Below are 15000 nucleotides of genomic sequence, written 5' to 3' on the forward strand. Positions count from 1 at the left end.
TGTCACAGGGACTTACCCCCTAATACAAACCCTTGATGCTGCGTGCAAAGCAGGGAGGCCCATTGGGCTCCATTTTGATGGTCTTTGGTATTACCAGGCCGGGGAATCGAACGCCGACCTCCCAATCTCAGGGCAGACAGTCTAACCACAAGGCCACTGAGCTGGTAAAGCCACACTGGTATTTTTTAGTGCCATGCTCAACCACAGGGAAATTAACCCTTAGCCCTGCGTAACGTTAGGGCCTTGCTCAACAATTTGAGCTTAAGGAACCCTTATCCTGGCAGTGCTGGGCTGGCACCATGCTCTACGCATTGAGCTACAAAGGGTACAAAGGTAATGGAACCCATAACCGTGTACATATTTGTGGCTTGCTGTTAGAGGGTAGCGCGGGACCTGATAAACATTTTAATTTACAGTGCCCGGCCCGGCCGGACACCTAGTATAGGATTGGATCTGGTCCGAAACGGAGCAGATTAAAATCTGAATCATCCGATCCTAAATGAACCCAGGTATAATAGACCCGATCTGGCTGGGTCTTTGGATCCATAGTGTGTTATGCTTCTTTTCACCATGACATGAGATATATGAGCGGAACCCCCACCTCTCAGACTCAGCGGAGAGGAGGGTTGCATAATATTAGTGCACGAGTTTCTTATCGGAGTCGTCAACATTCACAACAAAACTGTCCCACACAGCTGACTTTCTTTTTGGTGCTTGGGATGTGTTCCATTCCAAATCGCTGTTGTGTGAAGTACAGACAATATGGATTTTAGAATATTAATTTTAGATTTTACAACGCAATTACCGTGGCCCAGATCTTGGCCCTGAGGAGAATCATCGAGGAGGTTAAAACGAACTACCTGCCGTGTTGTGCTTTATCGACTTCAAAAAGGCATTTGACTCGATCCACAGAGGCACGATGATGAGGCCTACGGTGTCCCTCCCAACTTACTCTGGGCAATAGAGACCATGTCTGCAGGAACAAGGGCCAATGTGGTGACCCCAGATGGCAACAGTGAGTTTGACATCTTGGCTGGGGTACTGCAAGGGGACACCCTATAGCCCCCTTCCTCTGTGTCCAAGGCCTGGACTACGCGCTAAGGAAGGCCATCAGTGGTGTGAGAAGCATACTTGCTGTATTTCACACAACAAGTAGCCTTGCAAGTAGACTTAATAAATCCCATTTTGGCGAACTGAAAGAGCTCTAGCACTGTGCACAAACCAGCACAAAAGAGCACCTCAAAGAAAAATAAGGGACCGTCTCTATACCCAGTCGATTATGATGAATTTTAAAAATATTAACGCTAATGATATTAGGCTCAAGAGTCATTATTCCTGCTGTGTATTTTCAGTGCAAAACCAAGATGGTGGACGCACAACAACGTTTAATCCATTAATTAATCACAGTTTAAAGTTTTAATCACAGGTTAAAGGATTTGAACCACCGATTAAGCATTTAATCACCGATCTGTTAAGCAATGCTTAAAATGTAAGTGGTGCAACACAACTCGAATTAAAATAAATCCTTGATCAACAAATCCTTGATTAACACTAAACTAAGCTTTATTTCTTGGTGCAAACGGACCCGGATATATTTCTACTTGCAAAAAAGAGACTTACTATTTGTACTAGGACTTTTCAGAGGAAATTATGTTTTTAAAAAAAGTTTTATGCAAATGTTATGCACATTTATAATAATTATTAAAATAATAATAATACATTCATAATTAAAAAATGTATTAATTTGGGGGATATCTTTAACAATAATAACTAAAACATGTTCTAGACATTATAATGATCACAAAAACATATACATTACAGGCATTTTATTACTTTTTTCAGGGTTAAATGTTAAAGGTCAAAGGTTTTAAAAAAAAGTTTGTTTTATAAATATTAAAAAAGCAATAGTTTTTGAATACAAGGTTTCCAGCAGACAGCAGCGATGTGGAACCTATACATTTATTGTGTTTAAGCGATGCAATGGATGGAAATTCTCTCGTCATGATGCCGACAGCAGAAGTGAACCAGATAGTCTCGCTCATCTTTTATTCATTGTTCGATCAAACCCAGTTACACACGTGTTAGCGAGGAACGAACGTGTTATGCCATTAAATACACATTACATTATGTTTTGTTCAGCAAAAAAACATCGACTGGAATGTGTGGGCGGACATTAGGCAGCCATAAATATGTCTTTGTGTGTGTTTCTGTCTGGCTTTCCATGTGCGTGCGTGCGTGCGTGCGTGCGTGCGTGCGTGCGTGCGTCTCCATGCACAAGCATGTGTGAGTGTCTGCTTATATTACTATTGTTTTTGTTGTCAGTGCGCCACACACACACACACACACACACACACATACAAACACACACACGCACACACAAACGAGCACACACTCACATACACTCACACTCTCTCACACTCACACACACGCGCTTTCATTTGTCACAAAGCACCCACTGACAAACGCATAATGTAATACCGTTTGGAGTCTGGGCTCTGCCTTGTCATGGTAATGTGTTTGTTTGAAAAGCTGGGAGTCAAAGGCAATTAGAGAAGAGAGATAGACGGAGCCCTGCAGCAAGCCAAACACAAACAGCACCCTGTGAACAGAACAGAACCCACCACAACCATAAAAACACCATTTGTCTGGGAAGTTTAGTCACCGCAGCAGAAAGAGAGAGAGCGAGAGAGAGAGAGAGAGAGAGAGAGAGAGAGAGAGAGAGAGCAATGATACTCAGGCTCACTTTTCTGCTAATTTGACACTGACAGAGACACCGACTCTCACACGCATAACACTTGAACATGAGCAGGTCTGAACGCATCGAAACACATACAAGTGTAATGCTTGCGCGTTTGAGCGTGTATACAAACAAAACACCCACACAAGCAGGTGCACACAAATGCACGTGAGCACAATCTGGAGGCGTGCACGTGCTCGCCTAACCTGACATTGCCAGACTGATCACGCGGGATCACTACCGTCTCAGACCTAACCTGACATTGCCAGGATGGGATCGAGATCGTGGGAGGAACTTCGGGCAGAAACCTCTTATTTCAATAGTTTATATATTTTATTCAATTCTTTCATAAACTAACACCCTACTTGATCATACTTGGTGGTCAAAGTTACAGTTTTTGACATATGGGATTTTCACACCAGATGAAGACGATATGCAGTACGTTAAATATTTTTTTTGACTTTTGTGTTACAGATAATTGTCTTGATAATTGTCTCATTCTATTTTTGTGCTTATCGCAAAGCTTTCAGTTGTTCTGAATTGATTGCGATAAAAAGCATGCCTGGTGCACAGCAACACACCCAGACCCAAGGTTACCCCACAGCAAAACACCCAGACCCAAGGTTACCCCACAGCAAAACACCCAGACCCAAGGTTACCCCACAGCAAAACATCCAGACCCAAGGTTACCCCACAGCAAAACACCCAGACCAAAGGTTACCCCACAGCAAAACACCCAGACCCAAGGTTACCCCACAGCAAAACATCCAGACCCAAGGTTACCCCACAGCAAAACAGCCAGACCCAAGGTTACCCCACAGCAAAACAGCCAGACCCAAGGTTACCCCAGAGCAAAACAGCCAGACCCAAGGTTACCCCACAGCAAAACAGCCAGACCCAAGGTTACCCCACAGCAAAACACCCAGACCCAAGGTTACCCCACAGCAAAACAGCCAGACCCAAGGTTACCCCACAGCAAAACACCCAGACTGTCCACGGGAAGCATGAATCAAGCAGAAAAGTAATTGATATATAGATTTCTATTTGACATATTTTTAAAGATAGCCTACATAAGGTTGCAAACCCTTAGGCACATACTATATGGGTGGCCAATGACCATAGCTTCCAACTCTTCAGTCTTCACGCATTCCTGATCTTTTCCTTGAAAATGCATTTTTTTTCTCTGTATTTTATTCACTGATTAGACTTGCTAATTCTACTGCTTTGCTACTGAAAAGAAGTGTCCAGCACAGGAACTCTATTCAGGGAATCTGAATAGAATTAACATAAAACACCTTGGCAAATGCTCCCTTTCTCACTGACAATGTTCTGTTTCTGACAATGCACTGACAATCTACTGCATTGCTAATGGTAGGACATATGTATGTATGACATATGTGTATGTGTCAAAGTACCCCTGAGCAAGACACTTAAAGGACAACTTCACCACTTTTCAACTTCTCTTCCTATAATTGGTCCTAACTAATGTTCATGATAAAATACCACCATTTTTTCCTACTCAGTCTGTGTCTCATAGGAAGGCTGTGGGCAGTTCAGAAACCCGTCCACCAGTGACATCATCGATGGTGAATCCAAGCTAATAGAAACGGCAGGCTTTCTTTTCCTGAAAAGTTGCAATGCAAAAATTGAAGCCATCGTTCTCACGATAATAAAAATCTAAATATATTTTAAAACAAATCTGCCTAATGATGATGTCACTGGTGGACGGGTGTCCAAACTTCCCAAAGCCCTCCTATGAGACACAGACTGAGTAGGAAAAAAATTGTGGTGTTTTATCATGAACATTAGTGAGGACCAATTATATGAAGAGATGTTGAAAAGTGGTGAAGTGGTCCTTTAACACATACCTGTTCCCCAGGGTGCTGCAGCAACCCATAGCGCCCATACTGCTCCTGATACTTAGGATGGGTTAAATACGGATACCACATTTCACTACATGCAAATAGTGAAAAATAAAGTGGCAAAGAAGTACAGACCAAATTGTTAGCATTTTCAAGCCATGTGGCCCATAGGCATGTGGCCCATAGGGCAGGAGCCTATCTAGTTCTAGTTTATGTAGCACAGTGAGCAGGCTTGATATACAAGTACTCCCCCTGGAAATGACCCTAGTATGTCACAGGGACTTACCCCCAATCCAACCCTTGATGCTGAGTGCCAAGCAGGGAGGCATTGCGTCCGGGTTTTATAGTCTTTGGCATGGCCCGGTTGGGGAATCGAACCCCAACCTCCCAATGTCAGGGCGGACACCTGACATTGGTAAGTGAGCTTTGATTCCTTGCTGCCTGCACTGGACCCAGTTTGGGTTTTAGTGAGTACAAAGGGGAAAGGGGAGGTCTTTTTTTATGGGACTCGGGGGACAAATGTGCAGAGTGAACTCCTCTCTGCTAATAGATAGAATTCAAGGTGTTTAATTCATCCATTTTATTAACTTTGAGAGTATACCAAAATGCCCTTACTGGTCCATTTGGTAACATTTAGACACACGCTCAGAGTTAATTAACACAGAGGACTTTCACTGGGTGTGTGTGCGTGTGTGTGTGTGTGTGTGTGTGTGTGTGTGTGTGTGTGTGTGTGTGTGTGTGTGTGTGTGTGTGTGTGTGTGTGTGTGTGTGTGTGTGTGTGTGTGCGTGCGTGTGCGTGCACATGCGCACACGCGTGAGCGTGCATGTGCGTGTGTGTGTGTGTGTGTGTGTGTGTGTGTGTGTGTGTGTGTGTGTGTGTACGTATGTGTGTGTGCATGTGCGTGTGTGTGTGTGTGTGTGTGTGTGTGAATAATGGAGCGATGGTAAATTGGGCATGAGTGGTGCAGAGGTAAGCAGATGGTTATGTACTAGATGGAGCGTACTGCGACAGGAGCGAAGGCCTGGCGTTTTGTCCCTCCCGCTGTCGGGGAGAGGGAGTATAGGCTTGGCAAGCTGTGTGCTATACCAGGTGTCGGTTCGGGCTAATACATTAGGATAGCTTCTTGCAAAATCCCATCATGAATAAATACGCATATAGACATACAGTAGGACCCGAATGCTAGCTTGTAACACTTTGACGTTTTCATTGGAAAGTTTCAATAAAGAGCCAAAGCTTTGTTTTTCACAACAATATATTACAAAACCACAAACACAGCAATGTTGTTGTGACTAAGAGGTGTGCAGTAGGGCCAGGCAGAGAGAGCAGGGGAATGTAGCCTATATCATTAATTACCAACTGACAGTATGAATTAAGGAAAAGGACATTAATTTAACATGTGCACAAATTACACTACAAGGGAGCAAAATGTATACTTTATTGCGTTCTTTCCTAATAAAGTCGTTTTTTTTCTACATCCCTGTGTAAAGCGATTTGAGTACTTTATACTTTATACAAAGCGTTAGTACACCGCTGAGATATAGACCAATGATTGGAGACGGACCGCAATGGGAAGAGACAAAACGTACACAAGTACGAGAGAGAGAGGGAAATGGACGATGGCAAAGAGGGATTACTTATATTTGGCTTTTGACAGTCTTGCTGCAGAAATGAATACTTTTGGGAGTAGGAGAGATCAATACACTTGCTGGCACGCACGCACGCACGCACGCACGCACGCACGCACGCACGCACGCACACACACGCACACACACGCACACACACACACACATACACACACAGATGGAGAGGAATCAATAGAGCTGGTGCAACAGTGTTTCTGTAAACAGCATTAATGAACACTACATTTGTATCCAGTAAATAACTCGCACTGGGTCAAAAGCAAACGCAGAAAAGCACAGAAATACAATTTCTAACATCCATACATTTATGCAGTACCGTGCACTCATTAAATTCAATCTGCTATGCAGACTCTCGTCTCAACTCCAAAGTACTAGGCTACTCCCAAATCCCAATACATCATGTTCACACTCAAACTTAAATGAACAGTTAGCTCAGCTTGGCGATCGGGTGCCTGCCCACCACCGCAGATGTTGTGAGTTCCGATCCACCGCCGTGCATCCGGCTTTGACAAGCGTCTATAGTATAGACGCTTGTCAAAGCCGGATGCACGTGACAAATATCAGCTTCCCTCCCCTGAATTGCGTTCGTATAGACTCTATACGAACGCATTTCGGGGGAGGGAAGCTGATATTTGTCACGGTATACGTAATACGGGCTGCGGCAGCACCTGTCAGCAGGGAGTGTTGGACTATAGAGTAGTATAGGATGGTGGCATGAAGTGTGGGTCATGACCGAAAGAATAAGGTCGTGAATACAAGCGGCCAAAATGAGTGGTGGCTGGCATCTCCCTTAGAGATCTGGTGAGAAGTTCAGTCACGCGAGAGAGACTCGGAATAGAGTCACTGCTTCTTCGCCTGGAAAGGAGCCAGCTTAGGTGGTTCTGGCATCTGGTTACGATGCCTCTCGGGCGTCTCCCTAGGGAGGTCCTCGAGGCACGTCCCACTGGGAGGAGACCCCGGGGCAGACCAAGGCGCAGTTGGAGGAAACACGTCGACTCACTGGCCTTGGAACGTCTCGGAATCCCCCAGGAGGAAGTCACTAATGTTGCTCTGGAGAGCGAAGTCTGGAGCTCTCTGGTGGAGCTGTTGCCCCCGCGACCCGACTACGGATAAGCGGTTAAAGATGAATGGATGGATGAAGGACAGTGGCACACGTCCTCCCGGTGGGGGCTCCTCACCTCACAAGTGTGCATGTGTGTATGTGACTATTAACCAATCAATTGGTTAATAGTCAGATCAGCTCGTAGATGTGGTATTTATTTTCCCAATTCAAAACATTTCCCCACATACAGTATAATGACGTCATGTTCCAACGGGTTGAAAGAGGCTCTGCGTGGTATTGGTATTGGACTGACACTCAAGGTTGCGGAATCGGTATCGGAGAGGAAAACATGGTGCTGAGTGACCCCGTACAGAATTCACAGTAGAGTGCCAAAAAATAAATTAGATAAAAGAATGAATGACTATGAAAAATTATCCTAACATCTGTCCAAGCCCAGGGCCATGGACACACATGTGTGCACGTGTAAAGAAAACATGCACGCACGCACACACACACAGAATGAGAGCACCTGGAACAGGTGTGGGTTGGACCTCAAAGGAAGCAGGTGGCAGGTGTATATCAAGTCACCCTGAATGACCAAACACACACACACACACACACACACACACACACACACACACACACACACACACACACAGATGAGCGAGATTAATCACAGACAATTAGGATACAAAACAGAGCCAGCCATGCAGCACACCATCTGATACCAGAAGACAATACGGAGAACACACACACACACACACACACACACACACACACACACACACACATCCTGGGAAACACATTATTACAGGTCACAAAGCAAAGGACAACTTTAACCACATACACACTCTATATGGTCTCTGTCGGGGCAGAGACCTCCTATCTCCATATTCTAACTATACATATTGTAACCATATAGGCTGCTACACTACAGCGTCACACAAAAGCATCAAAAGTATAGAAGCTCAAAACGCGTGTTGAGCTTGTAGATCTGCTACTGTTGATGCTTTGGAATTTGAATCCAGAAAAGTAAGTTATGAACATGTGAGGATTCCACCCGACAGACAACCATATACTGTGTACAGTATACTCTGTTGATCCCCCAGGGGTCTGTACTTGGCCTCCTCCCGTTTCTGCTCTACATCAGTGGTTGTCAACCTAGGGCGCTGGGGGGCCGCGAGGGTATTGCAAGTGCAGGTCCTCAAGTAATTGGCAAAGCACTAAGATTTTATTGATAATATTATATAACATTATACACTCCGATTTTAATGACAATACAACATGAAGTTCTTATGTGTTGGAATCACTTTTTAATATTAAAGTATATAGTGTCAAGTGGTCAGATGGGTGGGCCGGCGGACGTTTTTGAGATGCTCAAGTGTGGCCCTGATCCATGAAAAGGTTGAGAACCACTTCTCTATATTTGAAATATCTTCTCCGAAAAATACAAGTTCAAATGCCCTCGCATTTGCTATGCATTGTGAGCTTGTAGATCTGCAAATGTTAATTGGCCCCAGCTTAGGGACGCCATATGGTTCAAGTCAAGTTCAAAGTAGTATTTTTTTCTTCTTCATATCCATGCACATACAGTACAGACGTATAGGGCTTTATATGAACTCACACATCAAAGTGAAATTTACATAAACGTTTCCCCTGCTCTATTGCAACACTTTACAGTAATTGCCTAAATACATTTCACACATCTTATTTAACCAATTAAGACCGTGAAAGCATCTGTGTCATTTTGGATTATAGCTATTGGGTCTTCCTTCATTTTATATCTTAGCTATTAAAAAAAGCAGATATACCAGCTCATATCGCGTCACTTCGTGCCGTGCTATGCTCTTGTAGATCTGCCATTTCTTTTAAAGAGAAAAACATGAAAATGTGCGCAAATCTTTGCTTCCGAGGTCCGTGGAACAAAATGTTATCAGATCGGGGGGGCGGCCAAATACATACACATGGAAATGTTTGAGAACCACTGATATATAGCAACATTTTTCAAAAAAGGGAAACATTTGAGACATTTGTAGAATGGCCTCAGGTCTTAACCCATTTTGACCTGAGATCAGATTCTAAAAATGTCTTCTACATCCTGACAGTTTTCTGAAAAAGCTATGTTTCTATGTCAGTGGTTCCTTGATTTTTCAAAAATAGCAGACCTACAAGCTCGTAGCGCGCCACTCGGTGGCGCGCTATGAGCTTGTAGATCTGCTATTTTTCAATAGCTAAAGCATAACATAATGCTAACACCAAAAGGGGTTCCCGTCCAGAATGGGTTAATGGGTTAAGCAGTGAAGAGATGCAAGAGTGACATACAGTAGTTACAGTATACCCAAACAAGGTGAGTCAGCTGAACAGCAGGCAGGCTGGCTTTGTGTTCTAGTAGATTAGCGAGCAGATGACACGTACAGTAGAACCCACAGCCAACCCAAACTGTCAGAAAATAAGCAGAGAACTCATTGTTATCAAAGTTAAGTTTGGGGCTGAGCTGTACCTGCACTTTTAATACTTCATAACACTCATAAATGTTTATAATTCTGCATTATGAAGTATTATAAGTGCTAATAAGTCCTAATGCATTATAAGTAAAGTATATCACATGAATTATCTCCACAAGGAGATCATGTTTCCAGCCAAGCTGCACAGAGACAGACAGGCTCATTCAGCACCATGGACAGCCCCAAACAGCTCTAAATCAGCACCATTGACAGCCCTGGACAGATCCAACCAGCTCTAACTCAGCACCATGGACAGCTCCAACCAGCTCTAAATCAGTACCATGGACAGCTCCAACCAGCTCTAAGTCAGCACAATGGACAGCTCCAACCAGCTCTAAGTCAGCACCATGGACAGCCTCAAACAGCTTCTGTATGTCTGTGCAATGCATGCTTGCATGTGATGTGTGCAAGTGCAATGTGCATGTGTGCACACATACAGTATGTCAAAGTCACCGTGCGTGCGTGCGTGCGTGCGTGCGTGCGTGCGTGCGTGCGTGCGTGCGTGCGTGCGTGCGTGCAGCTAAACTTGCATACTATTCGGGAGTAGCTTATTGTCAGTATCAGCCAGTATCAGCCGGAACACGCGGGAGTCTGTGCTATTCATTCACTGAATTGGCGGTGCCCGGAATGGAACCCATGACCATGTGGTCCAAAGGCGAGAGCTCTAACAACTGAGCTATCAGCATTAAAGACGCTATGTTAGGTTAACACCAAAACAAACGTGTACAGTATTTTTCATAAGCACGCAACCCCAAAACATTGTCATCACAATAGGGAGACAGCTGGAGAGCTGTGGACACCCCTTTCTTCACACCTACATAATTGATGAAATAAAAAACTCAAATATAATATAAAAATATATATGAATTACGGAAAAAATAAAGGGTTTTGGGAGGGATCAATATTAATACACACAAACTCCCACAAGCATTTTCTTTGTCCTTCTTTTCCACACCATAAACTCACAGGAGGACAGTGGCCACCGGAATGCACAGCTTTCCCTTGGTTTAATCCTTCTCTCTACCAAACTAGAGACATCCTGAAGGATGATAAAATGAGCATTTTATCCCATTTACAATATCATGTTTCCACAGAGAGCCCCAATCACTGCAGATTGGAACCCCTGGCAGAGAGCAAAGTGAATCACAGGGATATTGTGACTCAAGGCAAACAAATACAGGACGTTAGAACCCATCCCTAATCTCATTAGTCCCGTGAGCTTTGCGTAATCCTATTTTTTTATTGATCTTCCCCCAACCCCACACACAACTTAATGGCTCTAAACAACCACACTCACACGCCTTACGTATGCCGTGTGTGTGTGTGTGTGTGTGTGTGTGTGTGTGTGTGTGTGTGTGTGTGTGTGTGTGTGTGTGTGTGTGTGTGTGTGTGTGTGTGTGCACATGTGTGTGCGTGTGTGTGCTGCGCTGCTATTTTCAGTGACAGCTTTCCCCACAATAGCAGAAACTACATTGGCGTGGAGCCCTGAGGAACTCCGCTCAACCCTATAGGCCAGTCTAAGTGGTTAAAATGTGTGTGCCAGCGACAGCCATGACCTGACGCAGTACACACTGCGCAAAAAGCTTGGAATACGGATGTGTATATTACAGGAAACTCCCGTTAAACAAAACGGCCTGGCCAATCAGCAGCAGCTAGAAGCTAGAAGCTGCTGCTAGAAGCTGCTAGAAGCTGCTGCTGATTGGCCAGGCCGTTTTGTGGCCGGGCATCAAGTCTGCCTGAGAGTTCCCAGATGGGAGCAGGAGGGGGGAACCCAGTGTACTCTCTGCTGCCCCATCTGGCGGAGTCAGGTTAGTCAGATGTGGCGTCGCTGCCAACTGCCGCCAACAGCCGCAACAGTGTTTACACTTTAGTCCGACAACCTATACCCCAAAGCCTAACCATAACCTCACAGGGAAGCTTCCACTTTAGTCTGACACCCTATACCCCAAACCCTAACCCTTATTTTCCACAGTTTTGTTTATTCAAGATTTCAGGGTATACAGTAAATCAAATAATGACAATATATGTGACACACCCATACGGAACATATCAAAGAGATAACATGTACATATATAAATGTTGTGACCACCATATGCAAAATATTGTGGTAGCATAAAAGAAAAATAAGTTGTATCCCAAACCCTAACCCCTTTTCCCTAAAACGTGGACTTTGAGACAACGCGACCCTGGGATCCAAATCCGGGAGGGCTGCTCAGGACACACAAACATAAACAATGAACTTAACGAACACTTCACACACACTCCTACACCACACGCCGCCCTCGCCCCCACCCCCCAACCCCCACCCGCTGCTTTTCCGGCTGTGCTCCCAATTTTTTTCCTACAAGCACGCAGCCCTTCCAACCTGAAGAGTGGCGTGAGGGTAGTGCTTTTTTGACTGGTGCCCAGACCTACAACCCGACCTGCCCCCCACCCAAGAACATTCTGTGCCTGCACGATACAATATGATTGTAATGTGATGTGATGTATGCACCCTTCCCCCCCTCCCTCTCTGTCAAGACCCCCACCCCAACTCTGCCCCCCCCCCCCCCCCCTATCCTTCTTTTTTCTTCTTTTCTTAATTTTTCTGATGCAAGTAAGCTGAGGGCAGCGCCGAAATATGGCTGCAGCTGTGTAGCTCAATTTGTTGTCACCATCCCCTGTAACTGCAATGAGTGACTGCACAACCAAGTATTTCACCCACCTTACTTGTAATGTGATGTGACAAATAAACCTGATTCTGATTCTGGCATTGCCATGTTTCATAATTTTCACTAATTTAAAAAATAAATAAATCAAATAGCCGAAAGCATGTGTCGATGTAGATCGATGGGGATTACACAAAAACCTGAGCATCACAGGCCCAAGTGTCAACACTTCTTGTGTCAGTGTCTGTCATTTCAAATCAAAAGCCCTCCAAGTGTTTCATATACACGGTCCAGAACATATAGTAGGTTTTGAACTATAGTCTTCTTCTATTCTTTTGTCCTAGAAAAGTGCCTTGTTTTGCGGTGTGTTCAAAGTGTGATGAAGTGTAAATATTCATAGGTAGTGTGCTAGTGTTACACATCACACCATCATAGGTGGTATACACGCTGCTGCACAGGAGGCTAATTTATTCTGCTAATGATACAAAGTTTGCTGCTTTCATAAACTGGCTGTGAAGGTGGAGGAGCATCTGGGGGGAATTAAGTGTTTTTGTTGGCTGGTGTTCAAAAAAACACCTCATCTCACCACTTACACACACGCACGCACACACGCACGCACACACGCACGCACGCACACACACACACACACACACACACGCATTAGCCATCAACCACACATTCACACTGACATCCATATGCACACACACACACACACACACACACACACACACACACACACACACACACACACACACACACACACACACACACACACACACACACACACACACACACACACACACACACACACACACACACAGTGAGTGCATGTATAAACCAATGGCTGTGTGTGTATGTGTGATGGTTGACACCAGTCAGGGCACAGCAGATTGTGGTGACATGTGTTTCTTCCCTAAAAGGGCCCACATGGGACAGGGTGGAGACAACAGGACAGAGACCCTCTCTCTCACACACACACACACACACACACACACACACACACACACACACACACACACACACACACACACACACACACACACACACACACACACACACACACACACACACACACACAGAGAGAGAGAGAGAGAGAGAGAAGAAATCTTATGAGGTGACTCAATTAACTACGAAGAGTTAGTCATTACATAAATGGAGGACGACTGCTCTGCTGTTGAAAGGACATACCGTAGGCCTGACTGATTAGGTACTAGGGCTGCCAACCGGAACCGTCCCCTATTTGTTAACTAAAAGTCGTGTCCCTTATTGAACTGATAAGAGATACACTTTGTTCCGTTCTTGGGATTCAATCAATGACACACATCTTACAAGTTCAAACCGTTCATGTAGATACGTACAGTTTAAATATAAGAGATAAAAGGTTTCTTCCTGACAGCCCTGTAGAACCTGGTAAACTAGACCTGAGTTGTCTCTGTATACTGTACCTTGGACCGCTTTGTGTCCGTCTACACCAAATCTCTTTGCTAAAAATACAAGCTCACAACCCGTCACGCTGCAACAGGTTGTGATCTTTTAGATATGGCTATTCTTGGTTAATATTCCCCCCAGAATATGGGGTTCAAGTGGTTAATATAATATCGTCTATGTCGGGTGGAAACCTTATGGTGAAATAAATACTTTTCAGGATTCAAATTCAAAAGTAGCATATACAAGCTCGAAAAGCGTTGTTTCGTGCTGCATTCCCAGTTTGTGGATCTGCTACATTTGACGCTGTTTTGTGACGCTGTAGTTATCAAGTAGGGCATTCATTTACGAAAAAGTTAAAATATGGAGATAGATCTGTCCGACAGCAACGATACAAACTAGAGAGATTTGATCTCTTTCTGAGCGTCCTGTAGCGACGCCCGGCTGGGTGTCCCTTATTTGAATTTCAGGTAGTTGGCAACCGAACACCTTCCTGACTAGAACTTTCTGTACAAGCACTGAGTAAAAACAATGTGGGCTTGTTTCGTGCAGTGTCGTCGTTGGTGGGCAGCTGAGGATAGCTCAGCTCATCATGTGCGCCTGGAACAGGACATCCCCTGCTTGAAGTTCACGGAGAAAGCGATAGACACAATGAGACGATGAAAGAGAGAATCCCTGCTGAGTCTCTGTGTCACTACTAGTTCTGCCTCTTCAAAAAACAACCGGCAATTAGACTCGTCACTGCAGAGAAAGACAAAACGTGCCTGTGCCTCACTTTGCTTCTATTTCCTCACAGAAACCTCCTATCTCCATGTTTTATTATTATTTGTAACATTCTCCGTAAAAAACGCTCTTTCTTGATCATACTACACAAAAGCATCAAAAGTAGCAGATTTGCAAGCTTGAAATGTGGCATGAAGCGACGCTTGTAGATTTGCTACGTTTGCTACTTACGAGTTTTCCACTCGAAAGAGACAATTTACTCTCTCTCAACTTCTCTTTGTGATTCCTTTTATCTTTCTACCCATTCATTTATTTTGCTCTATTTCTCTCTCTCTCTCTCTCTCTCTCTCTGCCTATCCCCACTACCCCGGGAGTTAATGTAAAGCTATTGATCAAGCTCAAGAGAAATCACAGCCTG

This window comes from Electrona antarctica (genome assembly GCF_951216825.1).
Source record: "Electrona antarctica genome assembly, chromosome: 7".
Classification (NCBI taxonomy): Eukaryota; Metazoa; Chordata; class Actinopteri; order Myctophiformes; family Myctophidae; genus Electrona; species Electrona antarctica.